This window comes from Malurus melanocephalus, unplaced genomic scaffold, assembly GCF_030028575.1.
Source record: "Malurus melanocephalus ecotype Western Australia unplaced genomic scaffold, MMel_1.1 scaffold_331, whole genome shotgun sequence".
NCBI classification, from domain to species: Eukaryota; Metazoa; Chordata; class Aves; order Passeriformes; family Maluridae; genus Malurus; species Malurus melanocephalus.
In genome coordinates, this window is record NW_026623563.1 from 414465 (window position 1) to 424037 (window position 9573).

The window sequence follows — 9573 nt, forward strand, 5'->3', positions numbered from 1 at the left end:
GACGGCACACATGGAGCCTGCGAGGGGAGCGGAATTTCGACGGAAACCCTAATGACTGCCATCTTTAGGCTAATGACATCCTGCCCACACAATTCTGCCAGCTTCCAGGGTMGCAAAACAACCGCAGAGGGAACATGGATCTCCTTCTTTTTAGACTGGGGCTTCGACAGTGAAAAACATTAGTGTTACAGGATCCTCAGGCTGCAATCCCCTGACAGCCGGAGCCAGCTACTCTCCAGCTGCTCCAGGTTAATAGAAATACTTCCTTGGCTAGACCCCAGCACAAAACAAAATAGGATTTACAGCCGGAGTAAAGCTAATCAAAGAAAAAGGACAAAGGTTTATCAGCAGCCAGAACTTTTCAGAAGCAAAGAAGTTAGTGATGTCTGGGTCAACAGTGTTCTGCTTCAGAGAGCCCTCGATGCAGATTGCTTGGGGAATACCTTGCCTTGATGGAAAGTTTTAACCCTTTGACTTTTGAAAGGACAAGGTTTAGGTGTATTTATTGGAAGAAACCTCAAATTCAAACAAAATAATCTCTGTGTTGCTGCCAGCCTTTTATCAGCTGCTTCGTGGAGGTGCTCGGGAGCTCTGTGTGAACGGGATGTACTTAAGAAACAAAGGTTGAGTGGAATGACYTCTTCAAATGCAGATGTCAGGCGTCTTTAAAGCCCTGGGGTTCAAGGATCACAGAGCTGGGTTAAGGCTGCTGCTCGGCTTTCCTTCTCCATCCACCTTTTTCATACTCCAAGAAAGGGGATGGTGTAAGTGAGAGTCGGGCTCAGTGAGATTCTCGGGGGAAAAATACAATTCTGATTGTAATCCTAATGGTGTATTGTGGAATTTTCCTCTTAACACAGGATGTTCCTTCCCACATATGTTGCATCAGAGACCTCTGTTCCCAAAATCTGGAGCTTTCCAGGGCTCCATCTCCCTAAYGGGTCAGCTGGGAGCAGGAAATACCCTGCTGTGGGAGAGGGAGAGAAACCTGGGAACAGYGAAGAAATGTGGGAATCAACACATTACAGAGAAAAAATTGAAAAAAGCGCCCACTGAATTAATGATATTGAGGTAATTGCTRTTCTATTTAGGACCTCTTATCCTGGCTGTGACAGGGCCAAGGTGTAATACAGCTGGAAATCAAAAGGGATGGAAGTGAATCCATTGAGGTTTATGGCTACTGTTAGTTTCTGATGGATCCTGATCTTCTGCTAAGTAAACACCTCACTACCTGCCTCTCAAACCAGAGTTCACAGCTCCTCCAATCTCTTGCAGCAAGAATGCTTTTATTAACCTTCTTAGTGTGTTCGAGTTGACTCTTCTCCTTCTGGGGGAATAGTGAGAGCTCTCTGAAGTGAAACACCAATTCTGAAGGGGAAAATTCTATTTAAATCATGACTGTGAACCCATATTTTAATTTATATTTATTTTTATTTTATTTTATTTTATTTTTATTATTTTTTATATTTTTATGGGCAACTTCGTATGTCTATGAAAGTACAGAAACACACAGGAAAATGTTGGTGAGTTAAGTCAGTTTAGCATTTTCCCACCCATCAGCTCAGCTATTATAACAGAGGTTGTGTCCACTCATCCCTTAACTCTTGGATAAACTGCAAAACCATATTGCTTGGCTCCAGTTTTCCTCTTCTATGTTACTCTGTCTCTTCCCTCTTCTATTTTCCAACAGGAAAAGGGAAATAAGAAAAGAATAAACATTTCAAAAGACAAAAAAACCCTATTTTCTAAGTACTCATTAATTTTAACACCCAGAAAAGATTGATAAAGGATCAACAAGCACTTATTGGACAGAAATTCAGGAGAGCAGCGGGAGGTGAGCWGTGAGTCTCCTGGAGAATGATGCTGGTCCAAGTGCAGCTCACCTGGCCATTCATTCAGTGCCCACTGAGGGGGAAAGGAGATGAGATATTACTCCATTATAGTCCAGAATGTATAATTCATATGATGCCAATGAAATAATGATAAATGACCGAATCGTTCACGAAGGCCATTCTTCACACTTTAACCCGTTTTAAAGAATCTTTTTTTTCCTCTCTTCTAAACTTTCTGTTAACAACTCCCCTCCTTKCCTTTGCTTCCCTTGCAGGCACTTGCCAGAGATGCTCTAAAGAGGCAGAAAAATAGTTGTGTGAGAAGATTGGAGGAGTTGTGGATGTCTGGGAAAAATTTTTCCAGGCGAGGCCCTGGCACAGTAAGTSCCCATTTCTGGAAGTGTCCAAGGCCAGGTTGGACGAGGCTTGGACCAACCTTGGATCAAGCAAAGCTAAGCAAAGCAAACCAAAACCATATCAAACCCTACCTAAACCAAACCAAACCAAACCAAACCAAAACCAAAACCAAACCCGACCCAATCCAACCTAAACCAAACCAACCTAAACCAAACCAAAACCAAAACCAACCCAAAACCAAAACCAAAACCGAAACCGAAACCGAAACCAGAACCAGAACCAAGACCAAAACCGAAACCAAACCAAAACTTAACCAAACCAAAACCAAACCAAATCAAAGCCAAACAAAAACCAAACCAAATCCAAACCAACTGAAACAAAACCAAACCAAATCAAAGCCAAACAAAAACCAAACCAAACCCAAACCAACCCACACCAAGCCAAATCAACCAACCCAACCCAACCCAAACCGAAACCCTAACCCTAACCCAACCCAAACAAACCTAAACCAACCCAACCCAAACGCAAACCAAAACCAAACCAAACCAAAGCAAACCGAAACCAAACCAAAACCAAACCAAACCAAACCAAACCAAACCAAACCAAATCAAACCACACCACAGCACTATGAATGCTTGGGCTGGATGGGAAAGTTTCCCAGCTCCTGGTAACTCACATGCTGCTCACTCACCTGCCCCCCCCCGGCATTTTTTATCCCTGGGAAAGGCGAGCAGCAGAGGAGCAGCTGCTGGGAACAGGAGCTGGTGAAGGAATTGCACCTTGAAGAGCCACAGCTCTGCTGTGAGATGGATCGGGATTGGGGGAGGATCAGTCATCCCTCGCTCCAAGCTGCTGTACGGAGGTAATGGAAACCAGGGGAAAAACCTGTAAAGATCACAGCACGCAGATGGATGGACAGACAGAGAGATAGATCATAAGCAAAAATAACAGTTTAAAATYGCCTTTCTGTTTGTGACCTGGTTTTCCCAAGCCCTGAGTGCTCAGTTCGGTGGCACACGCTGTGGGAGCAGCCCTCTGGAGAATTAGTCCAGAGGCAGCGTCTGCACTTAGAGGCCTATTTTTGCAAATTTTCCTTATGTATATTTGAAAAGGTGAGAAAGCACGAGCCWGGGATGTTTTCTAAAGGTCGAACCTTTCTTTTTTTCTGGAGCTTTCCCCCTCTGCTTGCTTTTATTTCCAGGTGCTCCCTAAGGGAKGGATTGAAACTCCATAGCTCTGAGCACATCCTTTGTCCTGCTTAATCATTGTTAACAGCCCAAAAGATGAGATAATGGCGACCCTTCTTGGGGACTCCGAGATCCTSATTGTTCAGAAAGGTCATAGAAAAGCCACGTTTCTAATCTTTGCAAAAGAAGAGATTAGCAAGCAGCCTTGCTGAGATTTTTAGGGGGGGAAAGAAAGGGAAAGGAGAAGAAAGGTGATGGAAGGTTCTTTGGGTTTGACTCAGATCCAAGGAGCTGGGAACTGTGAAACAAAGCCATGACACTGAAAAGAAAGCAGAGGGAAAATTCATCTGCAAAACACACAGGAACCATGAGGAGCAAGTGGAAAGAGTGTGAAAAGACAYAAGGTCTGGGTAAAGAATATTCGRTGTCAGACAARTCAGGGTGCTCTTTATTCCTCCAGYATTTGAGGCTGCTGGCCTTCACCTCTGATTCCTGCAGGAGACTGAAATTGGGGCTGAGAACAGGAATGGGACAGATGGGCAGACTGGATGGGGTTTGTCCCTCATCAGTCCATACAAATTAAACTTGATAGGAAAGACTCAGGATTCCTGTAGGGATCATCATCCATGAAAGGTAATTCCATCCATAATAAAAGACGTGACCCGTGCAGAGGGAAGAGAGGAATCAGCTCTAGAGGAGCTCATCTGTCTTTTGTTAAAGAAAAAACAGCCAAACGGGGTGAGTTCAGAATGGAGGGCTCATCCCACCTCTCCTGAGCCAGAAAAATCCCGGCAGGAGCCTCTGGGGAGTTCTTTATGCCTGGAGCAGATTCTGGGAGCACAAAGRTTCCTGTCCCATGCTCTCATCCCGTGATTTCTGTAATGGAAGGACTGGAAAATGCACAAGCAGAGCTAAACATGAAAAGCAGTGTCAGACACAGCACACAATCACCTTGTTCAGCTCCATTTTGTCTCTATTTCACCACAATTATTAAGGACTATGTTCAGGATTGTGGTTCCTGTCCCAGTTTTGAGGATGCTCTGGCAGCAGATGACAGAAGCATTTGGGGCCAAAGACTTAAAAAAATTCAGGCCCAGATTTCAGGCTTCTGAGGTTTGAAGTGATTTTATGCTGGGAGTTTGGCTTGGACACATCTTTAGTAGCTGCTAGAATCAGACAGAATCTCCAAAGCYTTGGAAGTATTCCTAGTTCAAGAAATTACCAATTTCCATATTTTTGTTGCTCTTGATGTTTTTGACACCCAGGAACAAACTGTCTTCATTTAAATGAGATGAGAAAAGTAACTCCTGCAAATTATGCCATTTCTTTTCCCCATTATGTTTTTCTGCATCTTCTGGCAGCGCTGTTGCAAAACCAACAGCAAACGGTCGAGTGGAACAGCAAAGACAATAACTTTAATGGAAAGAAATTGGGAACTGGAAGATGACACAGATTGCATTAGGGAGGAAGAAAAAAAGTGAAATAATATTTAATTTCCCTGGTCATAAATAATATGTCCGCCCACATTACAAACACATCAAATATGACAGGAAAAATAGGCAGTGACATGAGAAAATATCATTATTTCTTCATTAAATGTTTTATATATTTATAAGTGTGGGGGRGAAATTAAAAAAAGCACCCTGACAAGCAAAAATATAACAGTTGAAGGGCCATTAGAGAAATGAATTAGGACTCTAGAAGTGTGCAGATGCAGAAATCAAAAGGAAAGAGAAAAAGTATGTCACAGGCAAAACTTTGACTGGTGCTAGAATCCAGTTCCTTTTCAGAAAGGAAGTGGAGCTGTTGTAGGGGGGCTCTGGGCACTGATCAGCCATCAATAGGGATTCAGTGATCCCATCAAGGCTGGTTTTGAAGTAAAGGATTTGCTCTGCAGGGTGTTTTTGTGTAGTGGTGGGTGAGCAAAGAGGATTCATGTACAACGCCCTGCAAAGAGCATCAGGGTGAGCACAAAAATAGAGGCACTGATGTTGATTTTGCAGGAAGCTACTGGGAATTTGGGAAGGTCACAGAGGCTGTGGGTGTAAATTCACATGTMGGTTTAGGGGAATATCAGGGGCATTACTGATGCCTTTTTGCCTTTTTACTTTTACATATTTATAACCTTCCCAGTACTTTTTCCTACCCTTTTCCCCAGCTAGAAGGAACACAAGCTCTGAGCCCCAAGGGGGTACAAGGCCCCCATCCTCTCCTGGTTCTTCCTGGGAACCAAGGTCTTGGAGATCCATTTCCATCAACAAGTTCAGCTGGTACCGAGGGTGGGGGCTCCAGAGAAGGGGCCTGACCTGGGGGGATTGCATCACCACTTGTTCTGCTAATTGGTGCTTTTTATCAATTATGCTAATTTCCTAAAACTTCTCAAAGTGTACTCACCTGTGTGGGGGTGGGCTCTTGTGGATGTTCTTCCATGACTGATTCAATAAAGACCCATTTTAATATCACCTCCTATACGAAAACCATCTCGAGTTTCATTCCTAGGCTGAAAATGGCAGCATTGTAGGTCCAGCTGAGCTGCTCTGTTTGAGCAGGGATTTACGTCCCATGTGTGTCACTTAATCATCCTCCTGGGTTTTAATTTCTTGTGCACACTATMGTTTACCCTCCATGGACCCCAAAAATGGGTCAGGGAGGGCAAAAAATGCTCAAGATGAGCTTTAGGGGAAGGGCACAAGCACTCCTGAGTGTTGTTTCCTTGCTGCACTCCTGGCCAGCACCTCTGTAAGAACTCAGCCCGAGTCTCTAATTGTGTCTCTCTAATGACCCATCCTCTCCATCCCTGTCCAGCCTGGTGACCAGAACACATCCATTCACAGGAACATCAYCGCCGTCAGTTCTGCTCTGAGACACTCAGCAGAGAGGAGTCAAGGTCACAGCACCTTTAATTTGCAGGCACAGCCTGAGCTCCTGCRCTCTCTCTGCTGCTGAGGAGYTCCCTGCTCRCCCCAGCACTGGCTCTGCTCCCCTCCAGATTGTCCAACAGATGCTCCTGACGATCGCCCGAGCGGCTGAAATTCTGTGGGAAATGGAGCGCGGCCGCCTGGCTGCCGGTGAAGGATGGGAGATGCTCACAAGGTCTTTCGGATGACTCTCACACCAGCAGAGGGGTGAAAGGTTTGGTTCTTTCACTGGGATAGAAGGGTCTGGAGGCAGGGAATGGGGTGGGCTTGGACAGGAAGAATTTTATAAAAATCAATTTTATAAAAATCAATTTTATAAAAATCAATTTTATAAAATGTGATCACTTCCCAGGCTGCAGGCAAAGGTGGCCTCTACTGGATGAAATCCCCCAGGCTGTGCCAGGTTAGAGGGCTCCCAGCTGCATCTGTGAGAGTGATGAATTCACTGGTGGCCAACAAACCCAGAATTTACAGTTGGAATAAATACACACCCTGTGTGTGTGTGTGTGTATTCATATATTTACATGTGTTTGTTTATATTTGAGTTCCACTGCTCTCAAATAGCRATCTAATGTATTTGGGAAGACAAAGTGTAAACAAGTTATTTGGGGGACAAATAACAAGTAAAATAATAACAAATAAGAAGTTTTTTGYGATCCTTGGTAGCTACACAGCCAGAATTTTTCAGGTGTTCTCTCCACTGACATTTATCAGTCTCAAGTATTGAATGGGTAGAAGCATTAAGATTTTTTCCCCCTTTTGACTTGCAAAAGGCAGCCTTGCAAAATGCAGCATCCCTATAATACCTGTATTTTATACAGAGAAAAGAGAGAAAATGTTTTGTTTAAAATAACACTCTCTCACAAAGGTTCTGCAGTCCCCAGAAACAGCATTCAAGATTCAAAGGGTCAAGAACTGGAACAAAATCTAACTCTGATGCTCCCACAGCCCAGTTTTGTCCCTTCCTGTACACTCTGCTTTATATCTACACCTTCACCATTCCTTTGAAGCACGGATTTTTACTGAGTATAAGGACAGGAAGGAGAAAAGAACAATGAAGAAGAATTGCTAAAGACAGACAGAGGGAAGAAGGATGGCGGGTATTGTGAGAAGGGAAAAGAATGAGTTGCTGGGGTAGGAGTTGTAGTTAATAAAGGGAACTTCCACTTTTACAGGAAATTCCTCTTCTGAATTGGAAGCAGCAGCCTAAGTTCTCAAACCTTGCCACAGAAGAGAAATTGTGTTAAAAGAAAAAATCACATGGAGACATCAAAATGCCATAAAGTGYGGCACTATATGCCATTACAAGCTGTTTAAAATTAATGCCTTAATGTAGTACAAGATCCATACAAATTAGGTTGGAGAAAAAYGTGAGCATCAAGTGTTTTTCTGTTCTCCAAACAAAATATGTGGTCATTACCAAAATAAAGTCAAAACAATTTAACCACTCTTCATCAAACATTTCATTATAATTGACCTGCTCCTGTGAAACCTTGTAAAAAACACCTTTACCTTCCAACAGCAAACTGCTCAGGTTAATAACAGTCAAACAATGGAGAAAAAGTAGTTTTAAAAAAAAACTTGCCTGTCCCATGGCACGAGTTTTCCCCACTTTTCTTGTATTTATGACTTTTTCTTTGCACTTTAAACTGTTGTTATCTCAACCCACGAGTTTCCTCACTTTTACCCTTCCAATTCTCTCCCCCATCCTGCCAAGGGTGAGTGAGTGAGTGAGTGAGTGAGTGAGTGAGTGAGTGAGTGAGTGAGTGAGTGAGTGAGTGAGTGAGTGAGGAGTGAGTGAGTGAGTGAGGGAGGAGTGAGTGAGTGAGTGAGTTATTGTGTGAGGATGATTTGCTGGCTGTGGTTAAACCATGGCAGTAACTCATCCCAAAATACTTCACCCTAAACCAGAGAAATACATTAAGGCCATTCTCAGGTGTCAGAGTGAGCTTTTTGGCTCCATGGGCTACGCTCTGCTGGGAATTGGGCCTTTAGTACTGATTTAAGTGCTTTGCTGTAGSCACTCAGATTTCATTGGGGTTTGTTGTGCAATCTCCCAGCACCAGGAGAAGCTGCTGTGCCTGCTCTGCACAAACTCCACTCTCATTTCCACRGTCACTGGAGCTCCTCCACACCCCAGGTCCCTCCTTCCTTCTCTTTCCACTTTCTTCTTCCTTTCCTGGCTCTTTCCTACCCATCCTCTGGAGGAGGGTGGATCTCTCCCACTGCCCATAGCTCAGATTTCTGCTGCTTGGCCAAGGTCAGGGAGGTTTTTCTTTTCATTATCCTGTTCTTGCCAACAGCCTSTGCATGCAGGAAGCTCCATCAGTAAATCCCAGGGCAGGGCAGGCTGGGTGCACACAGATTACCACGAGCCATCAAACAGCAGAAATGAAAAACAGGCAGCTGAGCCCAGGCACTGGGAAGAGCTGTGTTAACATCACCAAGAAAACAGAGCAAATGCAACAGGGGAAATAATTAACAACAAATACATCTGCAGTTTCCCACCACTGGAGAGGCAGGTGGGAGATGGGAGCTTCAGGAGAGGATTCTTCCACCCAGGGGCTGCTGAAATTCTGAGTGTGCACCTTCCCRATGGCTGCAGCTGCTTCTTGTACTTCACAGAGCCTCCCAGAGAAATCAGCAAATGGATTTCCAGGCAGAAAATTGTCCCTGAGCACATCACTTTGATGTTTAGGGGTTGAGTGGGACTGGGTTCACCCTGAAATCTCATGGCTTTGACCATAGTCTTGGGTGGGATTTGYGTCCAGGGCATCATCTCCCCTCAGCAGGATCATCTCCATGTTTTGGTTGGAAAAAGTAAGAGTACACTAATGTGAAGGGAGGCAAAGAGAAAAGGGATAAAAGAAAAATGTRTGTCAAATAAAATAGGAAGGAAGATTTTAGAGGAAGAAAGAAAGAGACAGAGAAAAGCACTGCAGGCAACAGAAGGAGAGTGAAGGGGAAAACTGGAGAGGTGGGAGGACAGAATGAAATTSTGAGATACAGAAATCAACAAAAGCATGAATACAAAGTGAAAAAACAAAATCCATGTTTTCCATTTGTATATGTTGGCACGGCTCTGTTAAACCTTAGTGAGAGTCCAACCCCTGACTTAGAATCACAGAAACATTTAGCTGAAAAATGCTTCTGGGACCATCAAGTCCAACCATTCCTCCAGCTWCCAGRRCCACCMCTAAACCATGTCCCCAAATGCCCCATTTACAATTCTTTTAAATCCCTCCAGGCATGGTGATTCCACCACTGCCCTGGGCAGCC